This window comes from Orcinus orca, chromosome 10 (assembly GCF_937001465.1).
Source record: "Orcinus orca chromosome 10, mOrcOrc1.1, whole genome shotgun sequence".
Classification (NCBI taxonomy): domain Eukaryota; kingdom Metazoa; phylum Chordata; class Mammalia; order Artiodactyla; family Delphinidae; genus Orcinus; species Orcinus orca.
In genome coordinates, this window is record NC_064568.1 from 84,493,344 (window position 1) to 84,519,414 (window position 26,071).

The 26,071-nt window shown below is 38.7% G+C and overlaps 4 non-coding genes across 4 annotated transcripts; 1 reads left to right on the forward strand and 3 right to left on the reverse strand.

Annotated features, from left to right (window-relative positions):
• Positions 1-1,620: 1,620 nt before the first annotated feature.
• TRNAS-AGA (transfer RNA serine (anticodon AGA)) lies at positions 1,621-1,702 on the reverse strand. The gene has a single exon. It is a non-coding gene; the product is annotated as a tRNA-Ser (tRNA).
• Positions 1,703-12,971: 11,269 nt separating this feature from the next.
• On the reverse strand, positions 12,972-13,053 carry TRNAS-AGA (transfer RNA serine (anticodon AGA)). The gene has a single exon. It is a non-coding gene; the product is annotated as a tRNA-Ser (tRNA).
• A 3,673-nt stretch (positions 13,054-16,726) lies between these two features.
• TRNAQ-CUG (transfer RNA glutamine (anticodon CUG)) lies at positions 16,727-16,798 on the reverse strand. The gene has a single exon. It is a non-coding gene; the product is annotated as a tRNA-Gln (tRNA).
• Positions 16,799-21,895: 5,097 nt separating this feature from the next.
• Positions 21,896-21,977, forward strand: TRNAS-UGA (transfer RNA serine (anticodon UGA)). Its single transcript has one exon. It is a non-coding gene; the product is annotated as a tRNA-Ser (tRNA).
• The last annotated feature ends 4,094 nt before the right edge of the window (positions 21,978-26,071 follow it).

Below are 26,071 nucleotides of genomic sequence, written 5' to 3' on the forward strand. Positions count from 1 at the left end.
ATAAAGCTGAGCCAAACTCCCTGCGCATGTTCCTAGTCACGCGCTGATTTGCCATCTGTATATTCCCATCAGTGCAATATCTCATGTGTTTTATCCATGTTCTAATTGGATTGTTAGGGTTTTTATTGTTGTTGTTTTAATCTGCTGAGTTTTGAGAATTCTTGTGCATTTTCTAGATATTGTCCTTTGTCAGATATGTGGTTTGCGAATATTTTCTCCCAATTTGTAGCTTGTTTTTTTCAACCTCTTAATAGTGTCTTTTGAAGAGTAAAAGTTTTTAATTTTGATGAGGTCCAATTTATCTGTTTTCCTTTTAAGGACTGGGCTTTTGTATCAAGTCTAAGGACTAAGATCCTGAAGATCTCCTATGTTATTCTCTAAAAGTTTTATAGTTTTACATTTAAGTTTTGATTTATTTTAAGTTTTGTATACGCAATGAGGTTTAGGTCAACGTGGGTTTTTGTTTTTACCTATGGATGTCCATTTGTTGAAAAGGCTATCCCTCCTCCAGTGAATTTTTTTTGTACTGTTGTCAAAAAATCAGTTGGGCATATTATGTACAGGTCAGAATATATGTTTAAGGGAGAGAAGAAACCAAGACCATCACTGAATATAAGTTTGCTACCATTCATTTAAAAATAAAGAGTGGATTGAACACTATACACACATATAACTCTGGAAGGTTATACAAAAATTCATTTCACTGTGGAGAAGCCACAGCACACAGATAGAAGATAGATTTTATTCATTGCATATAACCTCAAAATCATTAGAGCTTCATATCATGATTATTATGTTTGATTAGTGTAAATATTAAAATGCTTTTTTTTTTTTTTTTTTTCCGGTACGCGGGCCTCTCACTGTTGTGGCCTCTCCTGTTCCCGAGCACAGGCTCCGGACACGCAGGCTCAGCGGCCATGGCTCACAGGCCTAGTCGCTCCGCGGCATGTAGGGATCTTCCCAGACTGGGGCACGAGCCCGTGTCCCCTGCATCGGCAGGCGGACTCTCAACCACTGCGCCACCAGGGAAGCCCTAAAATTCTTAATAGGGAAGGAAAATAAACTTTATATCAGTTGATTACTGCTTTTTGGTAGATACAGTTTTCCAGTCACATGGGGGCAAAGAATTTTGCTGTCTTCAAATAGCATTTACTCCTGGCACTTTATTTACCCCATAAATGGGCTGGAGTTGTGTGAAGCAAGCCTGGAGTTGTAGATCAACCTCACTCAGACATGAAACTATGAGTGTGTTGAGACATATAAAGGATACAGTTATATATGAGAAAGGAAATCCCTGAAAAGGTAAAATTCCATGGAGAAGCAAGTAGGATTTTGATAGCAGGAAACACCAAGGTATCTCTGAAGCTAGGACTCTTCTTGGGAGGAAAGAAAATGTATTAGGATACAGGTCAAGCCTACTGGAAAATACAGTAATTATGACTTCTTTTTTCTGGCCAGCACGATGGAGCCCCATCATGGGTAAGTTAATTGCAGGATCATAAACTGGCAAGTTTAGTAACCACCTGCATCTTGGTTAGAATTCATGTTTTGTCTTTGGGCTAGCAACTCCAGGATTTGTCAAAATGTACAGCCTTAAGGAACTAATTCAGCTAACTACCACGTAGTCGGCAGGATTTGAACCTGCGCAGGGAGACCCCCATGGATTTCTAGTCCATCGCCTTAACCACTCGGCCACGACTACACGACAAAGTGTTTTCTTATAAAAGTAAACAGCTGTGCTGAAACTTAGGTCTCATAAAAGCAAATCACATACCGGAAAGACTGAATCATGTATCAGAAAGAGTATTTGCAGTCAGTGTTTCCTATTCTTTGTTGTCATTTGGGTGACTATCATGCTGTTGTAACCATATTGCCAAGTAACACTTTATCCTCAGAACTGGAAGGACTCCTTATTTGATGGATTGTTGGAATGAGATCAGCTTCTGCTCTGCCAGCCTCTGGTGGAGGTTCGTGAGATATCCCCCGCAAACTGGAACAAACTTTAACATTCACTTAAGAATTATATGTAACAGCAATGATTTTTAAAAAATAGAGCTTAAGTGCATACATATATTTTAACTCCGGAAGATTGTATGAGACCTGGTTTCAGTTTGCTACTGTGGATAGAAATTAAATAGCTGAGCACATAGACTGGAGAGAGATTTTAGTTTTCACTGTACATACTTCAAATAACTTGAGTTTTATTATCATTATTACTTATTTATATATTTTCCTTTTTCTGGTTTATATACCTACGAGTGGAATTGCTGGGTCACACGGTAAAGCTATGTTTAATTGTTCCAGGCACTACTAGACTGTTTTCCAACATGGACGCATGATTTTCCTTCCCACCAGCAGTGTATGATGGTTCTGAATTCTCCATTCTTTCCCAACACTTGCTATTATATGTCATTTTCATTCAAACCATCCTAGAAGGTGTGAAGTAGTATCTCATTGTGGTTTTAATTTGCATTTCCCAGATGACTAATTACAGCATTTTTTTCTCATGTGCTTATTGGCCATTTGTATATCTTTCTTGGAGAAATGTCTATTCATATTCTTTGCCCTTTTTTTTTTTACTTCTTTATTGGAGTATAATTGTTTTACAATGGTGTGCTAGTTTCTGCTTTATAACAAAGTGAATCAGTTATACATATACATATGTTCCCATCTCTCTTCCCTCTTGCATCTCCCTCCCTCCCACCCTCCCTATCCCACCCCTCTAGGTGGTCACAAAGCACTGAGCTGATCTCCCTGTGCTATGCAGCTGCTTCCCACTAGCTATCTATTTTACGTTTGGTAGTGTATATATGTCCATGCCACTCTCTCGCTTTGTCACAGCTTACTCTTCCCCCTCCCCATATCCTCAAGTCCATTCTCTAGTAGGTCTGTGTCTTTATTCCTGTCTTACCCCTAGGTTCTTCATGACATTTTTTTTTCTTAAATTCCATATATATGTGTTAGCATACGGTATTTGTCTTTCTCTTTCTGACTTACTTCACTCTGTATGACAGACTCTAGGTCCATCCACCTCATTACAAATAGCTCAATTTCGTTTCTTTTTATGGCTGAGTAATATCCCATTGTATATATGTGCCACATCTTCTTTATCCATTCATCCGATGATGGACACTTAGGTTGTTTCCATCTCTGGGCTATTGTAAATAGAGCTGCAATGAACATTTTGGTACATGACTCTTTTTGAATTATGGTTTTCTCAGGGTATATGCCCAGTAGTGGGATTGCTGGGTCATATGGTAGTTCTATTTGTAGTTTTTTAAGGAACCTCCATACTGTTCTCCATAGTGGCTGTACCAATTCACATTCCCACCAGCAGTGCAAGAGTGTTCCCTTTTCTCCACACCCTCTCCAGCATTTATTGTTTCTAGATTTTTTGATGATGGCCATTCTGACTGGTGTAAGATGATATCTCATTGTAGTTTTGATTTGCATTTCTCTAATGGTTAATGATGTTGAGCATTCTTTCATGTGTTTGTTGGCAGTCTGTATATCTTCTTTGGAGAAATGTCTATTTAGGTCTTCTGCCCATTTTTGGATTGGCTTGTTTGTTTTTTTGTTATTGAGCTGAATGAGCTGCTTATAAATTTTGGAGATTAATCCTTTGTCAGTTGCTTCATTTGCAAATATTTTCTCCCATTCTGAGGGTTGTTTTTTGGTCTTCTTTATGGTTTCCTTTGCTGTGCAAAAGCTTTGAAGTTTCATTAGGTCCCATTTGTTTATTTTTGTTTTTATTTCCATTTCTCTGGGAAGTGGGTCAAAAAGGATCTTGCTGTGATTTATGTCATAGAGTGTTCTGCCTATGTTTCCCTCTAAGAGTTTGGTAGTTTCTGGCCTTACATTTAGGTCTTTAATCCATTTTGAGCTTATTTTTCTGTATGGTGTTAGGGAGTGATCTAATCTCATACTTTTACATGTACCTGTCCAGTTTTCCCAGCACCACTTAATGAAGAGGCTGTCCTTTCTCCACTGTACATTCCTGCCTCCTTTGTCAGAGATAAGGTGACCATATGTGCCTGGGTTTATCTCTGGGCTTTCTATCCTGTTCCATTGATCTATATTTCTGTTTTTGTGCCAGTACCATACTGTCTTGATTACTGTAGCTTTGTAGTATAGTCTGAAGTCAGGGAGCCTGATTCCTCCAGCTCCGTTTTTCGTTCTCAAGATTGCTTTGGCTATTCGGGGTCTTTTGTGTTTCCATACAAATTGTGAAATTTTTTGTTCTAGTTCTGTGAAAAATGCCAGTGGTAGTTTGAGAGGGATTGCATTAAATCTGTAGATTGCTTTGGGTAGTAGAGTCATTTTCACAATGTTGATTCTTCCAATCCAAGAACATGGTATATCTCTCCATCTATTTGTATCATCTTTAATTTCTTTCATCAGTGTCTTAAAATTTTCTACATACAGGTCTTTTGGCTCCTTAGGTAGGTTTATTCCTAGATATTTTATTATTTTTGTTGCAATGGTAAATGGGAGTGTTTTATTGAGTTCACTTTGAGATTTTTCATCATTAGTATATAGGAATGCCAGAGATTTCTGTGCATTAATTTTGTATCCTGCTACTTTACCAAATTCATTGATTAGCTCTAGTAGTTTTCTGGTAGCATCTTTTGGATTCTCTATGTAGAGTATCATGTCATCTGCAAACAGTGACAGCTTTACTTCTTCTTTTCCGATTTGGATTCCTTTTATTTTCTTTTCTTCTCTGATTGCTGTGGCTAAAACTTCCAAAACTATGTTGAATAAGAGTGGTGAGAGTGGGCAACCTTGTCTTGTTCCTGATCTTAGTGGAAATGCCTTCAGTTTTTCACCATTGAGGACGATGCTGGCTGTGGGTTTGTCATATATGGCTTTTATTATGTTGAGGAAAGTTCCCTCTATGCATACTTTCTGCAGGGTTTTTATCATAAATGGGTGTTGAATATTGTCGAAAGCTTCCTCTGCATCTGTTGAGATGATCATATGGTTTTTCTCCTTCAGTTTGTTAATATGGTGTATGATGTTGATTGATTTGCATATATTGAAGAATCCTTGCATTCCTGGAATAAACCCCACTTGATCATGGTGTATGATCCTTTTAATGTGCTGTTGGATTCTGTTTACTAGTATTTTGTTGAGGATTTTTGCATCTATGTTCATCAGTGATATTGGCCTGTAGTTTTCTTTCTTTGTGACATCCTTGTCTGGTTTTGGCATCAGGGTGATGGTGGCCTCGTAGAATGAGTTTGGGAGTGTTCCTCCCTCTGCTATATTTTGGAAGAGTTTGAGAAGGATAGGTGTTAGCTCTTCTCTAAATGTTTGATAGAATTCACCTGTGAAGCCATCTGGTCCTGGGCTTTTCTTTGTTGGAAGATTTTTAATCACAGTTTCAATTTCAATGCTTGTGATTGGTCTGTTCATATTTTCTATTTCTTCCTGATTCAGTCTTGGCAGGTTGTGCTTTTCTAAGAATTTGTCCATTTCTTCCAGGTTGTCCATTTTATTGGCATAGAGTTGCTTGTAGTAATCTCTCATGATCTTTTGTATTTCTGCAGTGTCAGTTTTTACTTCTCCTTTTTCATTTCTAATTCTATTGATTTGAGTCTTCTCCCTTTTTTTCTTGATGAGTCTGGCTAATGGTTTATCAATTTTGTTTATCTTCTCAAAGAACCAGCTTTTAGTTTTATTGATCTTTGCTATCGTTTCCTTCATTTCTTTTTCATTTATTTCTTATCTGATCTTTATGATGTCTTTCCTTCTGCTAATTTTGGGGTTTTTTTTGTTCTTCTTTCTCTAATTGCTTTAGGTGCAAGGTTAGGTTGTTTATTCGAGGTGTTTCCTCTTTCTTAAGGTAGGATTGTTTTGCTATAAACTTCCTTCTTAGAACTGCTTTTGCTGCATCCTGTAGGTTTTGGGTCGTCGTGTCTCCATTGTCATTTGTTTCTAGGTATTTTTTGATTTCCTCAGTGATCACTTCGTTATTAAGTAGTGTATTGTTTAGCCTCCATGTGTTTGTATTTTTTACAGATCTTTTCCTGTAATTGATATCTAGTCTCATAGCATTGTGGTCAGAAAAGATACTTGATAGAATTTCAATTTTCTTAAATTTACCAAGGCTTGATTTGTGACCCACGATATGATCTATCCTGGAGAATGTTCCATGAGCACTTGAGAAAAATGTGTATTCTGCTGTTTTTGGATGGAGTGTCCTATAAATATCAATTAAGTCCATCTCGTTTAATGTATCATTTAAAGCTTGAGTTTCCTTATTTATTTTCATTTTGGATGATCTGTCCATTGGTGAAAGTGGGGTGTTAAAGTCCCCTACTATGAATGTGTTACTGTCGATTTCCCCTTTTATGGCTGTTAGTATTTGCCTTATATATTGAGGTGCTCCTATGTTGGGTCTATAAATATTTACAATTGTTATATCTCCTTCTAGAATCGATCCATTGATCATTATGTAGTGTCCTTCTTTGTCTCTTGTAATAGTCTTTATTTTAAAGTCTATTTTGTCTGATATGAGAATTGCTACTCCAGCTTTCTTTTGGTTTCCATTTGCATGGAATATCTTTTTCCATCCCCTCACTTTCAGTCTGTATGTGTCTCTAGGTCTGAAATGGGTCTATTGTAGACAGCATATATATGGGCCTTGTTTTTGTATCCATTCAACCAGTCTGTGTCTTTTGGTGGGAGCATTTAGTCCATTTACATTTAAGGTGATTATCGATATGTATGTTCCTATTCCCATTTTCTTAATTGTTTTGGGTTTGTTATTGTAGGTCTTTTCCTTCTCTTGTGTTTCTTGCCTAGAGAAGGTCCTTTAGCATTTGTTGTAAAGCTGGTTTGGTGGTGCTGAACTCTCTCAGGTTTTGCTTGTCTGTAAAGGTTTTAATTTCTCCATCAAATCTGAATGAGATCCTTGCTGGGTAGAGTAATTTTGGTTGTAGGTTTTTCTCCTTCATCACTTTAAATATGTCCTGCCAGTCCCTCTGGCTTGCAGAGTTTCTGCTGAAAGATCAGCTGTTAACCTTATGGGGATTCCCTTGTGTGTTTGTTGTTTTTCCCTTGCTGCTTTTAATATGTTTTCTTTGTATTTAATTTTTGACAGTTTGATTAATATGTGTCTTGGCGTGTTTCTCCTTGGATTTATCCTGTATGGGACTCTCTGTTCTTCCTGGACTTGATTAACTATTTCCTTTCCCATATTAGGGAAGTTTTCAACTATAATCTCTTCAAATATTTTCTCAGTCTCTTTCTTTTTCTCTTTTTCTTCTGGAACCCCTATATCTTTGCCCATTTTTAAATGGGTTATTTGTCTTGAGTTGTAAGAGTCCTTTGTATAAGCTAGATGCAAGTCCCTTATCAGATATATGATTTGAAAATATTTTCTTCCATTCTTTGGGCTGTCTTTTCACTTTCCCGATTGTGTCTTTTGAAGCACAAAAGTTTGTAACTTTTAAGAAGTCTAATTTATCAATTATTTTTTGTTATTTGTGTTTTTGCTGTCATATCTAAGAATTCACTGCCAAATCTGAGGTTATGAAGATTTACTTCTATGTTTCCTTCTAAGAGTTTTATAATATTACCTCTTACATTATGTCTTTGATTCATTTTGAGTTAATTTATGTAAATTGTATGAGGTAAGGATCTAACTTAGTTCTTTTGCATGTAGTTACATAGTTTTCCCAGCACCATTTGTTGAAAAGACTATTCTTTCCCTACTGAATGGTCTTGGCACCCTTAAAAAAATCAGTTGACCATAGACATATGACTTTATTTCTGGACTCTCAGTTCTATCCCATTGATCTAGATGCTTATCCTTACACCATTATGACACTGTCTTGATTATCATTGCCTTGTAGTTAGTTTTGAAATTGAGAAGTACAAGTCCTCTTACGTTTTTCTTCTTTTCAAGATTGTTCTGGATATTTCAGGTCCCTTGAAATTCCATGTGAATTTTAAATCAAGTCATCAATTCCCACAAAAAGGTCAGTTGGGATTCTGAAGGGAATTGCATTGAATCTGTAGAATGATTTGGAGGAAAATTGCCATCTTAGCAATGTTAATTTAAGATCCAGTCTATGAACATGAGATATAGTCCTCTTTATTTAGATGTCCATTCATTTCAGCAATGTTTTGTAGTTTTCAGAGTATAAGTTTTGCACTTCCTTTGTTAAATTTATTCCTGAATATTTTATTCCTTTTGATGCTATTTTAAATGAATGTATTTATTTTTGACCCCTTTCTTTCCCTATGAAACATGATGAGGCTGTCTGAAGCCTCCTAGATACAGATATTAAGTGCTGAGAGAGATCAGGAATAAAATTGCTTAGTATGGCTTTTGTAGACAATGAACTCCTGACAACAGGGAAACAAAGCTGTGAAATAAACAGCTTCTTTAAACTCAAGATGGCTGGATTCAGAGACCAGAGTGCTAATCATTATTTCTGGGAACCACCTTAATGGTTAATTAACCACCTTAATTAAAAAGTCTCTTTCATATGGTTCATGATATGATAAAACCCCATTTCTGAATGGAATTAATCATATTGACGGGGGTGTAATAACACAAAGTTAACAAGGCAAAGAGCATGACCCCTGCCCTTGTGATTCAAGTCCATTAGGTGGAATACTCCATAGAGGGAAAATAAATATAGCCCACACAGGGACAGTTTGAAGAAACTGCCTAATACTGACAGCATGATGACAGAGATAAGGTGGAAAGCATAAATAAAATTGAAATTTGTAATTTTAGGTGAATGGGACTTGAAGGTGCTGAATAGAAGAGAGTACCAGTCCATGTCTTTTCTATGTACAAGAGGTAGCTTGTGAACTAGATTAAGATACTGCCTATTTGTTCTCAGGATCAATGTGATAGTGAAATGTAAAGAAAAAGAAAAACTTTGTCAATGCCCTTAGCAACATGGGTCAGGCAAGGCTTTGAAAATTATTTGCTTTAGATGGACGTGTGCCTGTTTTGGTCTGTGTACATTAGAAATATACAAAGGCAAGGCAGCGAGCATAGTGATTTTCAATAAAACTTTCTTCCCCAGTATAGTGGTAAGTGTGAATTTGTCACTGGGAAGACAGATATTGGGTTCATGTCAGATAAATCTATTACAAAAGTGAGAAGGAATTTGTTTGGAGCCCACATATCTTTTCATAGTCATTTTATGTATTTCCCCAAACAACAAAATAGAGCTAACAAATTCTTCTCATTCAGTGGTCATGAAGTTAGTAAGACAGAGACTCTTAAATTATTTTTTGGCTCAAAATCCTACAGTATGTAAAATAAAATTTGTTCTCCTTCTCACAGACAGATGGCCCTGACACAAAGCTAACAACTGTAGAAACCATACCAGGGATTCACAAATACTGTTTGAGAACACAGACACAAGGCTGAGAACCCTCTACATTGAAGAGTCTCCTTTATGTTACAAGACCTAATTTTAATAAGCTTAACCATTACTAAACTGTAATTAAGTACAAAGTTGCTGAAGAAATATCATCTTTGAAATATGGCTATGTGAGTCATTAACCTCAATTTTGTAAGTTAGGAGGCCAAAGTGCACCCATGCCTGAAGCTAAAATGCCAGTCAAACCAGTTCTTAGAGCGTCTCTCGCCTTTTTCAGAGGGATCATGGGTGTGGGTTTCTCACGGTACACATTTGGGACAGTAGAATTAAACATATGTAGGTCCTACACAGTGGAATGGAACCTTGTTCTTTTCCAACCAGAGGTTATTTCATTTACTTTTCAACCCCCACTCTAAGATCTCCACTGAGAAGAAGCCCTTGATTTGTGATATTCTCCCTTTCTTGTTGAAGAAGGTAGCATGCAAAAGGAGACAGATGCTAGACAACATTGGCTCTCTTAAGTCTTAATGATTATTCTGAATTCTGCATTTTTACTGAGTGTTTACTACAATTTCCATGTAGAGGTGCCACTTTCCTTTTCAAAGTCAAAGATAGCTCATACATAGCACTTAATTTAGGATGTTCTGTTGCTTCTGAAAGACTAACACGTGTAGCAAAGGAAATATAAAAGATTAATAACATATATAAGGAAAAATGATGGATTAATTGACCATCTACTTTATTGAGACTTTTAGATGGTGCCAAGAAAACAAAAGAGATGAAAGGATGCACTAAAGGAACATATTATTTAAAGAACACACACCAGTTCGATTCATAAATAGGGGTAGTTTCTACTACATTAGTTTACATCATTTAAAGTGATTTAATAACCGACTACCTGGGCTTGGAGGATTAAGATAAGACTTAAACAGTTCATTTCTTCAAAAATACACATGCTAGCAGGCAGAATGCATGATAAATATAGAAGTAGTTTCATATAAGACTTATAAATAAGAAATATGGAAGCACTAATATTACTGTTGCATTTTCTTAAACAATGTTATGGTAAAGACACCATAAGCAGCACAGAAGGAGGGGAATGAAGGATGAACTTGAGGACTTTTCAAAGTAGGAGACGTGGGGAGGCAATCTTTAAGAATGCACAGGATTTCAGGAGGTGAAGGACCTGAGAGTGACAACATTGGAGAAGCTAATAATCAATTTTACAGTTGAGGAACTCTACCTTGGCTTTAAGGACAGCAAATCAGCCAATCAGAGACAAATGATCCCCAAAACTGAAACAAATGAAAAGAAAAAAGACATGAGTGAAGGAGGCTCGTGGACTTCCCGGCCTCTGCCTTCCTAGAAATAGAATCTTCGGTGGGCTGACAGTGCCCACGGTACTGAAACAGGAGTTGTCCACCACACTGGGCCAGGTGCGGCCTTCCGCGCTGGAAGAGGAGCTGGGAACAGCACTCGCTGGGCTTCCGCAGACACTCCTGCAGGAGGTAAGGAAGAGCTCCCTGAAATAGCAAGTTTAGTTACTGGGTGTTACAGCAGCACGAGTCCCAAAAGCACGGAGAAGTGCATGCCAAGAAGACTTCTATCTTGGACTGTAGCCTATTGTTTGCAGTGTAGACCCTCCCTTGGTTTCAGTCTTCTACCAACTCAGTTCTATGCCCTCTACACACTCTAGATCTGTGATGTCCAATACTTTAGCCACTTGAGACATGTGACTATTGGGCACTTGGTCCTACTTGGGACGAGCTCTTACTGCAAAATACACACCACACTTTGAAGATTTTGTATGAAAAAAAAAACACGTGAAATATCACACTGTCAATTTTTAATATTGCTTATATGTTGAAATGATATTTTGGATATATTGGATTAAATAAAATACATCATTAAAATGAATTATGCTTGTCTCCTTTTACTTTTTAATATGACTACTAGAAAATTTTAAATTATGTCAGTGGCCCACATTTATTTCTATTGGAAATGTACTTCCTTACTTACATCCTCTGTTGCAGTTGCTGTAACTCTGGTTTTTGTTTCACTGTTCACCAGTGTGTTTCGGTTTTGGTTTTATTTTCCTTGTTTATAAGAAATTTCAGCGATTTAAAAGTAAAGAGAGAAGAACCCCTTCTAGAATCCTAAGCAGTATTTGGAAACCAGATCACAGGCTGATACTCCACAAAGCAAGATTCTGTGTAATGGCCAGTCCTGGCTCAGGATCTCTATTCCAGCCCCCAGAACCGAAGCTTCATTCTCCATGGGCTCCTACAGAAAGAAGTATCCAGAATGAGAGGAATTTCTGCTTATACTATCAATACTCTTCTCTAAGGTATCTTTTTGAACAAATTTTTATTTTTAAATTCTGTACATTGATGTCATGTGAGTCACTTTCCTCAGCTCTAAAGTTAAGAATTGTTTCCACAGAAGGGCCTTAACATTTCATTAGCTTTGACATTCCAGAATTCTATTAGTTTCTCAAAGCAACCCGTATGCTGAATGTGAGAGACAGCTTGATGAGAGATGATGAGTTTTGCAAAGAAAGAAGTTCATCCTCTGGAAGCCCAGGTCTTAGTAGACAAAACCAAGTCATGTTCATCAGGTGGGCACTGCTCAGCAAAGAGGACTTGTCACAGCTCAGCATCGCTGACCCATGTGACTTTGCAGCTCAACGCTTTTTATTGTACTTCATTCCTCTGAACAGACACATGAAAGAGGAAGGAATCTGGTATTTAATCAATGAATATGGAAAGCACTGTGTTTAAGAACAATTATTAGATGCATTCTTGGATGAGATGCACCAAAGTATGACAACTGCGCCAATCTCCACAAGAGAGGTGAGGACAAGTTCCATTAAACTGTCAGGGTAATGATAATCAAATTTTCCTAGGAATTCCTAGAAAGGCGCTCAGCTGTGGTTAACATTCCTTTAACACTTTAATACGTTAACCCAAACATGTTAATCATACAATGGGATTTTGCATCTGAATTCTGTGCCCAGAATGAGTCAAAACTTCACCTCATTTTAAGTCCCTCTCTCTTTACCACTGTCCTGGACCCCAGGACAAGTCAGTCTGGCATAATGTCGTCAACCTTTTTGTTGGGTTACCCAAAAAATGGCTTAATTAATATCTTTAGTTATGTAGTGGTTTGCCTATTAATACCCAGTTTGGATTCACAACCATAGCTATGAGTCTTGGCTTTCACTTGTATTTGATCCAAGATTTCGTGGAGTTTCCTTTTGTACGTGAACAAGGATGTACATGACTGCAGAAGAGCCCCAATAAGGGGAAAACGTTTCTGTCAAGTTTTTTCTTTAGAAAACGCTTCCTAGTAAGGAGTGTTTTGATTGCAGGAAGCAGCAAGGCATCACCAAAGCCTTGGCTCTTCTAGGGAAAATTACTTTAAAATAATAGTAGTAATTACTTAAAAATAATAATAGTTATAGAAAGACCCCACGCTGTTTGGGACGCAAACGGCGTGTTTCGTGGAGCCTTTCAGCGACAACCATAAAGAGCCAGGTTGGAGAACAATCCAGTTTCTCTCTGTAAGGCAACAGCATTCTTCCCCAACTGGCTATGCCTCAATAGGGAAAGGTGCCGTAGTCGGCAGGATTCGAACCTGCGCGGGGAAACCCCAATGGATTTCTAGTCCATCGCCTTAACCACTCGGCCACGACTACCTGACAACGAAGTGGGTTCATGGAAGTAGCTGTAGAGAACTTTGGCTCTCTTCAAAGTGTCACACTTTCTATCGGAAAATGTACTTGTATTAAGCAAAGTTTCTTACTCTTTGGCATCATTTAGACAAATATGCAGCTGTGGCAAGTAACGCCTCCTCCTCAGACTGGAATGACTCCTTATTCGGATGCTCTGACGGAAGGAGGCTAAGGCTTTTGATTTTGTTTATCTTTGTCTCCTTTGATGTGCAGAAGCTTTTTAATTTGATACTCCCACTTGCTTATTTTTGCCTTTGTTGCTTTTACTTGTGGTGTCAAATCCAAAAAATCATCACCAAGACCTATGTCAAGATTGAAATGAATTAAAGACTTGAATGAAGAATCTAAAACCATAAAACCATTGGAATGGGAGAAATATTTGCAAATCATATATCTGATATGGGATTAATATCCAAAATATATAAAGAACTCATACAACTGAAAGGCAAGAAAACAATCCAATTTTAAAATGGGTAGAAGGTCTGAATAGATCTTTGTCTTCCAAAGAAGACGTACATATGGCCAACAGGTACATGAAAAGATGCTCGATGTCATTAGTCATCAGACGAATGCAAATCAAAACCACAATGAGCTATCATCTCATACCTGTTAGGATGGCTATTATCGAGAAAACAAGAAATAACAAGTGTTGGCAAGGATGGGGAGAAAAGGGACATCTTGTGCACTGTTGATGGGAATGTAAGTTGGTGCAGCCACTATGCAAACTGTATGGAGGTTACACAAAAAATTAAAAATACAACTACCATATGATCCAGCAATTTCACTTCTGGATATTTATCTGAAGAAATGAAAACACTAACTTGAAAATTATATCTGCACCCCCATGTTCATTGAAGCACTGTTTACAACACAAGGTATAAAAACAACCTGTGTCCATCGACGGATGAAGGAATTAAAGAGGTTATAGTATATATATATATGTATATATACACACAAACACATACACACACATATATAATGAAATATTATTCAGCCATAAAAAAGAATAAGACCTTGCCATCTATGACAACATGGATGGACCTTGAGGGCATGATGCTAAGTGAAATAAGCCAGAGAGGAAAGACAAATACCAATCTAAAAAAAAAATAACAAGCTTATAGATACAGAGAACAGATGAGTGGTTGTCAGAGGTGAGGGCAGGGCCAGGGGAAGTGGGAGAAATGGAGGAAGGGGATCAAAAAGGTAAATAAATTTTTAAAAAATTAGGGATGCATGTACTACCATCAAACCTTTCTACAGAGGACAGGTACTAGAGAGCTTCCCAAGGACCCTGGCACTCCCTCCACCCATCTGTTTCTCAGGGGGTTTTGTGAGGAAAGTGTCCTTTGAGCCCTCTAGGGAGATAATAGAGGGAGGATGAGTGGGTGTCACATGTGATAAATCCATTGCAAGTTCCCTGCATCTTTTAGGATATTGGATATCTTTCTCTACCTTATACCGAAGAAGTCTTGGCTTCTTTATTTACTGTAGTTCCACTGATTTCAGGTTGCAGGCAACCTACCAAGCACACTGTTATAATAACTCCCAGCTATTCTAGCTAACACACTAAATTCAGAGTCTCCATTAAGTGTACCCATATCAATAAATTTGATCGAATTATACACTGTGTTTCTTTTTTCCTGACCTAGCACTCCCACACACATTACTCTGGTTTCTTTTGATGTGAATTAGCATGATCTTGCGATTCTTTCAGTATGTAAAATAGCAATATATACTGATTCCCTGAGTCCTGTAGGCAGAGAGGAGTGGTAGAGGTGGGTCTTGAGAAAAATCAATATCCTCATGCAAGGTAACTGCTTCAGGTGAGATCTTTACCTGTTTTTAAAGCAAGGATAGGCTAGTGTTTGGGGATAGAGGATGGGCTGCTTCTGCTGGGAAGAAAAATATTTTTAGGAAGGAAGCATCATTGTACTTGAATTTATCCAAAGAGACAAAAATGTCCCCTTTCCCCCATTCTGTCCTTTTCTTTCTTTCTTTTTCTTTCTTTCTTTCTTTCTTTCTTTCTTTCTTTCTTTCTCTTTCCTTTGTTCGAAGGAGGAGGAGAAGGAGGGGGAGGAGGAGGAGGGGGAGGGGAGGAGGGGGAGGGGGAGAAGGGGGAGGAGGAGAGAAAAGAAAAGGGGGAGAGAGAGCTTTAGTATTTGTGGAGTGTCTTCCTTAAGCAAGGTACTTACTATGGTAAAACATAGTAAAGAATGCCTTACCTTCTTTTACATATAAAGAGACTGAGGTACAGAGCAGTTATATATTTCAAAAATTACAGTTAGACATTCACAGAGTAAGAATTCAGTTCCAGAGTGTCTCCTTTTCCTGACCTACCATGCTGATTCCACTGTGCTAATAGAAGCAGGAAGTGGCTCTCTGAGGACCCCACTGCCTACAGCAATTGTTGACTTTGTTAGGTTGTTTCTCCATTTTTTGAGTTCAAGTTTTGGAGGTGAATTAGTAGATGTTTTATTATGGAGTCCTACATTTAAAAATAGTGTTGTGGACATCCTTATTAGGAACTGGTGCCAGCTGAGGTTCACTGTACCTATCAAATTTCCATGCCTTTATAAGTAAATGCACTCAGGGAAGGTGAGAAAACGTGTACCTATAACAAAGGGTTTGAGGCCCCAGGGATATACATCTACCAGGAAGCAGTCTCTGATAATAGCATCCACGCAGGGCTTTGCACAAATTGTATCATTGGTAGAAATGAAAATATGGCCTTTTCACAAACTCCTGAGGAGTTAAGATTTCAAATTACAATCAGGCAGTTGATGTCTTCATAAAATGCAGTATCAGTTAGGCTGAAGTATTAGCAACCACAATAACATAGCAAAGAAAGAAAAGGTGTCGACAGGTGGTTTTCCCCCTTTATTTTAGCAATTTGCTTTTCCAGATTGCTCAATAACATCTGTTGGTAATTGAAAATTCAGTTAAAAAAAAATAGACGCAATGAGAATAAAAATTCCAGCTATTAAGCATAGAGTGAAAATATCCTTAATGTGCTTTACATGCTGAAATACTATGAATCAGTTAAAGTGTGAATGGATATTCAAGGGCTTCAATAATTAATAATTTGAGAAAACTGTTAATTTTATCTATTTTTATGTAATATTAATAATTAACAAAAATTGAATTAATTAATATAAGGAAATTAATATAATGAAAGCGTTCTTTAGCTAATAACAGTAGAAAGGACATCATACACTTTTATTCCCAGCAAACGTTTATAAATATTTTCATTAGAATATAATGAGGAATAATAAGGATGTGATTGTATCTTAATTCTTTACTTCTAGAATATTTTAAAACAACTTTGAAAGCTATTTTCTGTTTTGGCTTTGAGTCTTTAAAGTTCTATTTGAAAATTCTTCCCATCTGGTTAAGATAATTTAAAAGCAGAATGTATACTTGGCCATTTTAAACTTTCACAAGGAAGAAAAACTCTAAAATTATGAATTATACCACGATAAATATTCATTTATTCACGTATATTAAAGTCTATAAAGTCTATTCACGTATATTAAAGTCTATAAAGTCCGTGAACCGCGGACTCCCAGCCAACCATCCCTAAAAGGAAAACTGGAAAGATAAGTAAATACGTTTAACTAATTAGAAAGTAAAAGCTCTTAGGTTCCACCGAGATTTGAACTCGGATCGCTGGATTCAGAGTCCAGAGTGCTAACCATTACACCATGGAACCCCGCAGCAACTGGCAGTGATAGCGCTCCTCCCTGATACGATATAGCTTCAGTTCTGCAATCAAGAAGCCCTCTGAAAAGCCGAACTTTTCATCCTTGTTTTCTCTATCTGCCTCCACAGCACAGGTCCCTTTTCTTGCGCGCACAGGACTCCTAGTGCAAAACCCAAGAGCAAATCGGTTTCTAGGGATAGATACGGTAGGTCCTTGCTTTTTAGCGCCCCTCTGCCTTTTCTGCAGCTCGCGGGGCGGCTCTCCGCTGGGCCGCAGTCAGCCAGGCTGCCCAGACGCAGAGGCCGGCGGCTCCAACACGGCATCCGCCGAGCCGCGCTCCCCGCTTGCGTTGCTGGAGCAACGGCGGGGCTCGCTGCCTCCCGAGTCTGTGTCCCGAGTTCTCTTCTTCGAACGCAAGGAACGCTCTTGGAAGTTTAATTTCGTGACATACAAACTGTGGATGACTTCATCTGACGTGGTGTGCCAACCAGTCCTGGCCCTGTGGGGCGTTGCCCCGAGGGGAGAAAGCGGGATGCTAAGAGATGGCTTCTGCTTCTCGGAAAGCTTCCACCTCGTGGAGACCAAAGGGTAAAGCACGATAAAAAAGCGTGAATGTTTTCAAAGCAGGGTTTTGTAACTTGGTTCTAGCTGAGAAAGCTGTGACCTGCCTCTTTTAAGGGCAGCAAATATGAGACTCTCCCAAACTCCTCAGCAGGAAACTTTTCCTGAGGTCAAGCAGGGGACGTGACTTGTCCAGGACGGTTCGTTGCCTCCGCAGCAGGGTAGGGAAACGGCAGGAGACGGAAGCCTCCAGATTGCCAACCCGAAGGGTTGAGGAGAAAAGCAAACGTCTTTACTAAGAGTAAAAAATCGTAGCTGTGCGGATTTGAACCTTCTGAGCAAGAACCCTGGAGACAAATCAGCATTCAGCCAAGACAACCTGTGTTGCATAAAGATGTCTGGTATGTGGAAGGAAATACTTCCAGCTTGTAGAGGCCGCACCGTAACTGCTTCTCTGCCTCATGTAACATCACCTGGCAACAGCAGTTGTGTCTCCTCCATGACTCCAGACCCTACCAGACAGGCCTGCTGCCAGAATGTGATTCCCCCCAACGCCCACCCCCGGGTTCCGATTTCCCTGCATTAGAGACACCCAGATTTAAGTCCTCAGGAGGTTTCTGCTTCCAGGTTATCCCCTCCCACCACCAAATATAATGCATTTCTGAAAAGGTATTTATTCTAACTTCATAAATGATTTAGTTTGGTCAGCTAGAGATTTCTAGAGTGGAAATCATTTTATCTTAGAATTTGGTGAGCATGACTCCTTTGTCTTTTAGGTATCATTGTGGTGATGAAGTTAAATGCCATTCTTAAATAGACGCTCCGATATATTCTTGGTCTTTTTCATTCATTGTGTGGAGCAATAAATAGGTGGATGTTTTAGGTTTGGGGATTTTTTTGCCTTTATAAGTAATTGTCACCCCTTTATTTTCTCTGTTGTCTTTTCCTGGAACTCTTTCAATGTTGTTGGACTTCCTAGAATGACCTTCTGTCCTCCCATTTTCCATCTTTCTTTCCTCTTCCTTTTTATGGGAAAACATTTCCAAATTTATCGTCCAACCCTTCTATTAAATTTTTTCCTATCATCACAGTTTTTAAAAATTTTCAAGAGTTCTTGTTCTCTTGATGCTCTTTCAAAAATAATAGCAACTATTATTGTCCCATAGGCGCAAAACGTTCTTTTAGTTCTGAAAAAATTAATAATACTTTTTTTTTCTTTCTGTTACTTACTGGTCTCTATTTCCATCACGTTCTCTTTCTTCCTTTTTTTTTGCTTCAGTGCATATCTTTCCTCAGATTTCTGGTGACCCTTAGCAGTCCAGTCTTATTTAAGAAGTAGACCCAGAAACCTAATTGGTACTATAAGCCTATATACCAATAGATGTACCCATTCTAGAATGATTGTATATGACAGACCACCGCAATCAGGTTACCTGATATGTTCATATCTGTGGTTCAGTTTTTCCATGACAGTTTTCTCAGAGACTAATCCTTTAATCTTCTAAGTGTTTAGGATCAGAGGTTATGTGAAGTTAGCTTTCCATGCTTTCTGAAACGAATACAGAAAAGGAGCTGCAGGTCTCCCAGAGAGACTTTCATTCAATCCCCCAGTATTCAGTATGGCTCTTCACCTCCACCTTCAGCTGTGCTTAGTCTCTGTAAGTCAAGAGCATCTTGGAGCATTTTTGCCCTAAAATGAAAGTCTTGTCTTTGACCTCTGTGAGAGAGGGGCAATCCAGAGTAATAAGCCTAAGGTTACACGTTTTTTTTTTCAGTTCCTATTAGCCTTTCCAAGGATCTGTAATATCCTTTACACGTGTTAATAACTTTATAATTTTTAGCTTTCCACCTTGCAGACAGTAAGGTTTCAGCTTTAGTCACTCTATGAATTCAATTACTATTTATCCAACGCCTTTCTACCTCCCAAAATGTTGTTGGTAATTGTAGTATTCACCTAAATTCATGTTCCATCTTCCATAGTACAGAGTTGTCTATGGAAATAAGCTACCCAGTCAGCATCTGTATCTACCAAGACAACTTACATCTCAGTGTGACTGTGTGATTAGTAATAATAAATGGATTATGAATGCAAAAGTAACATGTTTCCCTTTAGACTTTTAAGAAGCATGGACTTTCACAAGGCTTAGGAGATAGCAGATCCTTAAGGTGGAAGAAGCTGGGTCCCTGAATCAGCACAAGGGCAAAAATGTGTTCCCTTTTCTTTGCTGACTCAAAAATCTACAATGGACTCTTACACGAGTAAGGAATAAATCTCAACTGCCTCATGCTACTGCAATTTGGAAAGCAAACAATGCTTCTTACCATCTGTTATTTGCTCTCCTGCTCTTTTCATCACTGTGAGATTACACCTCTTTTAATTACATTTATTATTAACTTACAAGCATCATAAGAAAGCAAAGATAAAGTCCTGGGTTTCACCACCATAGCAAACAGTAGTCCCTTTGGAAAATGACCACTTGAGCTCAATGTTTGATTACGGAGTAATACGAAAGTCTTGTATCTAGAGACTACGTTTTTCTTGTTCCAGCAATAAAATCACTATTTCTGCTTCCTCACTTTTAAAACTTGAGTAATGATGTCTGCTTCACATCATAGAAAAACAAAGAGAAAAAAATAATAACCCTCAATCACACAACCCAGAAACTACACTAGCAACACTTTGGTTTATTTTCTCCCACCCCCCAAATTTTACATAATTGAGGTCATATAGCACATATATTTTTTATCCTACTCTTTTCATTTAACATTATATCTTGTGCTTCTCCCCTGAGCTATTCAAAACTTCTTACAGAATATTATTTTCAATGGCTTGGTAATATTCTTCCAGGTATATATATACTCCAAGTTATATAATCATCCCCCTCCCCATTATTGAAAATGTTTAATTATTTTATTGTTATAACTAAAAGTATCATAAATGTCTCTGCACATAAATGATTTCTTTTAGTTTGGATTACCTCCCTAGGAGAGTTTTGTTCAAAATGAGTTTACCATATGAAAGGGAGTAACCATTTGCATGAGCCTTGCTGGTGGAATTAAGAAGTGCTAAAGTGGCAAGAAGGATCTTGTTCCAAGCATAAGGAGAGGGGAACAGTGTTAGCGTCCTAGGGCTGTCTTAACAAATTACCACAAAGTGGGTGGCTTAAAACAGCAGTAATTTATTCTTTCACAGTTCCAGAGGCCAGAAATCCAAATTCAAGGTGTCTGCAAGTTTGGTTCCAGAGGGTCTGCAGGAGACTCTGTTTCATGGCTCTCTCCTAGCTTCTGGTGGTTGCTGGAAACCCTTGTAGCTCCTTGGTTTGCAGCTGCATCATTCCACTCTCTGCCTCCCTTTCACACAATCTCCTGTTTCTGTGTGCCTGTTTTTCTGTATGTCTCAAATCTCCCTCTCCTTATAAGGACGCTGTCATTGGATTCAGGGCCCACCCTAATCCAGTATGACCTCATCTTAACTTGATTGCACTGGCAAGGACTACTTTCAAATAAAGTCATATTCACAGGTATCTCGAATTAGGATTTCAACATATCTTATTGGGTGACACAACTCAACCCACTACAGGAACAACTGTCTCTTTGCCTGTCGTAAATGACAACATATATGGGAGAGCTCTACGTATGAAAGAGTTTGAGGGCCTCAGCCATGAAAGGCATTCTCCCGTTTGTAACTGAAAGTCTGTCTGAATCTACTTGACAGTGTTTTGGGCAAAGTACTTCAATTCTCAGAACTCAGAGCTATAGCCCTAAATTCCCCATTTAAAAAAAAAGGAAAAAAAAAAGGAAAAAAGAATCCACTTCTACAGTGTTTCACTGAATCAAGTCTCTAAACCCAGAAACAATCCTATTACTACAGCTAGATTTAGTCTGGCATTCACGACCTTGTGTGTTAAGAGAGACAGAGAATGTCCTCAGGCTGTTTCTCCCTCGTAAGGCTCCTGGGCTATGGGCTTTCCTCTCTGGGGAAGGCGAAAAGGAGTGAACTTTTCCTGAGGGGTTGGAGATCTTCCCAGCATCTTTTCCTTCAGTTCCTGGACCCTCTCCACCCCTCTCACCCCGCACCCGGCTCAAGTCCGGTTTCAAGTAGTTCTTTTAAGGCAGGGAAAGGTAAAAGCAGTTGAAAGCCATTGAAGATATTTCTGTTTTAGTGTTTAACGCTGAAAAGTAAACGCTACTGGCCCCACGATTTCGGATTTCCCCAGATTTCTTCCAGCCCGTTTCCAGTTCCATTGGCACTTGCAGGTCTGAGGCTACTAGGGCGACACTCAGTTCTAGGGCATAGAGAATTCGAATCCCTTTGTCTCAGAATGATTCTTTGAGTTCCATCTTCCTCCGCTGAATTTCAGTTTGCCGTGGATGACTTATTTCATCCAAGCGTGAGAAGCCCTGAATGGACATAGGAAATTCTTTGTTACCAGACCTAATAGTTATGTACCAAAATAGCTTTCACTATGTTTTGATTCACAGCGATTAAATAGCACGCTGCTCTCTATACCTTCAACACTGTTAACAAGAGATAGTCTTCAGCAGGTAGTCGTGGCCGAGTGGTTAAGGCGATGGACTTGAAATCCATTGGGGTTTCCCCGCGCAGGTTCAAATCCTGCCGACTACGGTTTTATCCGCACCTGACGAAGGCTCCTTTGTATAGTTTCCCGCCACTATCAACCGAAACTGCTCTGTAGTCTCCTTCACACTGTGTCATTCGTCACCTATCCCTTGGGTCAAATAACCTGTCCTCCTGAAACACTGACAGTTTGAGATGGAGGAGTAAGTCTACTACGGTGTCAGCATGATATCAAATCCTGAATCGAGGAAGGCCGTTCGTTTTTCCTTATTTACAGGTCATGCCAACTTGGATTCACTCAGCCTCCAAGTCAGATCCTTCCTCTCCTAGGGTGGAGGTGCTTTCACTGCTACTATCTGTTCTAGGGAACTCAAGATTTATAAAAACTGTATATATTCTAACAGCTACACTTTTTGAAGCCTTACTATGCCCCAGGCATTGAATTGGCATTACATGGATTATCTCACTTAATCACCAATAGAACCCTATCAGGTAGATAATATTAGCGCCATTTTAAAGATGAAGAAACTGAGAATTGACTCGCCCAACACTGCACAATAAAATGGTATTTGAACCATCGACTTAAAAAAAATTTATTTGAGTATAGTTGATTTACAGTGTTGTGTTACTTTCTGCTGTACAGCAAAGTGAATCAGTTATACATACATATACCTATATCCACCCTTTTTAAGATTCTTTTCCCATAGGGGTTAACAGAGTATTGAGTAGAGTTCCTTGTGCTAAATAGTAGGTCCTTATTAGGTATCTATTTTATATATAGTAGTGTGTATATGTCAATCCCAATCTCCCAATATATCCCTCCCCTCCTTTCCCCCTGGTAACCATAAGTTTTTTTCTACATCTATGACTCTGTTTCTATAGATTAAATAAGTTCACTTGTACCTTTTTTTAGATTCCACATATAAGTGATATCATTTGATATTTGTCTTTCTCTGTCTGACTTCCTTCACTTAGTATGATGATCTCTAGGTCCATCTATGTTGCTGCAAATGGTATTATTTCATTCTTTGTTATGGCTGAGTAATATTCCATTGTATATATGTACCACATCTTCTTTATCCATTCCTCTGTTGATGGACACTTAGGTTACTTCCATGTCTTGGCTATGGTAAACAGTGCTGCAATGAACATTGGGGTGCATGTTTCCTTTCGGATTATGGTTTCCTCTGATATATGCCCAGGAGTGGGATTGTTGGATCATATGGTAGTTCTACTTTTAGTTTTTTAAGGAACCTCCATACTGTTCTCCATAGTGGCTGTACCAATTTACATTCCCACCAACAGTGTAGGAGGGTTCCTTTTACTCCACACCCTCTCCAGCATTTATTGTTTGTAGACTTTTTGATGAAGGCCATTCTGACCGGTGTGAGGTGATACCTCATTGTAGTTTTGATTTGCATTTCTCTGATAATTAGTGATGTCGAGCATCTTCTCATGTGCTTTTTGGCCATCTGTATGTCTTCTTTGGAGAAATGTCTGTTTAGATCTTCTGCCCATTTTTTGATTGTGTTGTTTGGTTTTTTGTCGACTTACTTAAACATGGTTGTGAACATTTATCTGGGCTTTACAGTTGATTCAGGAAACAAAATATGAATTCAGAAACTCAGTACTTTGATTCCCATGCAGAAGAAAGTGGAAAGAAAAGGTCCAGGTAGGAGCAGAGAATAGGTGGAAAAACAAAAGGAAGGAGAAACAGGAGGGGGTAGTGAGGGAGAGAACGAGAAGGAGGAAGGCTAGGAGATGGACGGGATGGAACAGAAGAGAAGCCAGCAGGGTACCAAATACAGGAATGTCCTCACCCCTTCCGGACACTCTTATTCTGAGCTTCCTCGGTCACAGAAGCCCCTTGTTCTGACAGGCGTCTTTGCACCATCTCCACTCTTCAAAATCAGCCCCAGATGTCAAGGCATTTCTAAAATCCACCTCCTCTACAAAGTCACTTGGATTGTTTCCAATTTTGGCTATTATAAATAGTGTTGCCATGAATATTCTTATATATGTTTTTCAGTGAATACAAACAAGGATTTTTGCTGCGTGGAGACACTTATGGACGAAATTGCAGAGTCACGATTGCAGTCATTGTGTATGCTCAAGCTTTAGTATGTAATGCCAAAACAATTTTGCAAGTGATTGAACCAATTTATATTCCCATGTATGAGAGAGTCCAGTTGCTCCACATCGTTGGTAATGCTTGGTATTATCTGTCTTTTATTATTTTATTTTAACCCTTCTAGTAGGTAAATATATGTGATGGTTAATTTTATGTGTCAACCTGCTGGGCCACAGTGCCCAGATATGTGGTCAACCATTAATCCATGCTTCTGTGATGTTTCTCTGAGGGTGTTTTTGGATGAGAGTAACATTTAAATTAGTGGATTCTGAGTAAAGCAGATCGTCCTCCATAATATGGGTGGGCCTCATCCAATTGCAAAAATAAAATTAAAGACTGGTCTCCCTTGTAAGAGGGAAATCTGCCAACAGTCAGCCTTCAGACTTGAACTGCAGCATCAACTCTTCCTGGGTCACCGGCTTGCTGCTCACTCTGCAGATTTTGGACTTGCCAGCCTCCATAATCACATGAGCCAATTCCTCAGAATAAATCTCCTTCACACATCCTATTGGTTTTGTTTCTCTGGTAAACTCTAACAAATAGAATAGTGGACTCTAATTGTTTTACTTTTCACTTTTTCTGAGGATGAATGAAGATCACCCTTTTGTATGTTTATTGGTTATTTTGATATATCTTTTGTGAAGGACCTGTAGAACTCTTTTGCCCATTTTTCTAATGGATTGTCTATCCTTTCCATATTTGTTTTTCTTATTCACGTCTATCTGTGTTTATACATGTCAAGAGTTTAGCTAAGCTATTCCATAGTATTACTGCCTTAGCATCCAATTTGTTTGGCCAAGTGGTGTGCAGCGACCTTGAGCTGATACTAGCCTCGTCATGCAAGTGCATGCCCTAGATAGCGGCCTACAGAGTCTCAAACAAATGTAAGTTACTGATATTACCTCCCCAACAGCCCTTGTGATCAACTGTCATCCCTGCACAGGACCATTCCCTTGTGTACCCCTTAGATTAGACCCCTTTGGAATTTACCAAAAGAACTTACGCTCTCTTTTGGTTTGAATTGATCAATCCCGCCTTAGTCTGGGAACCCCAAAGAACTCCACCCATGGACCCTAATAAAAACATGTGCCTCAGGTCCTATTGCTCTGTCTTGTCTATACTCTGCCTTGACCTCCCCCATGTGGCCCCTTGAAGTATGCAGTGTACTACTTCCTCCAGGACCTGTGAATAATAAATTTCTCTATTTCAATTTCTCTGTAGTCTGCTGTTGAAACTTGACTGACTCACCATCTGGCATCCTGTGCTCTACTTAACAACTGTTAATTTAACAAAGTCATAACAATGCATCTATATCTGAATCTATATTCTAGACACAGTCTTCTGTTAGGCATATGTAATACAAATACCTTCTCTAAGATTTGTCTTGTACTTGCTTACTGGTGGACAGTAGTTTCCAATGCTGAAGTCTAATATATAAATATATCTTTTGTGGTGACTGCTCTTTGTGCTCTGTTTTACAAATTCTTGCATAGTCCAAAGTCATGAAGATATTATCCTAAGTTATCTTTCAGAAGCATTATTTCATGTTTAAATATACATTTCATCAGAGTTTTGTGTACGTCGTGATTCATTTATTTTCATAATATCCAATTGAGCCACCAATTTATTCAATTTCAATTTATTGAAAAGAACGGTCTCTCCCTAGTGCACTGCAGGGTGGCCTTTGTTTTAAATCAAGTGACTATATAAGTCGGTCTGTTTAGGATGCATTCTTCTGTTCCATCAGTTTATTTATCCATTCCTGAGTTCCCCGCCCCCCTTCAGAAAGCTTTAATTCGTAAAGTCTGATGTACAGTCACAAACACATTACTTGGAGCTTCGGATCTTGTTGAAAGCAGCAATGTTGACACTCCTCACATGCCCCTGGAACTTGGGAATCTCCTCTTCCAGCAAGTCTGTCATCACTTTTTGTCATCTTCCTCCACACCTTTTATATGCATCTAAGGGCACCAATTTCGAGTTGTCTAGGTCAGCCAGTTCAGCTGGATGG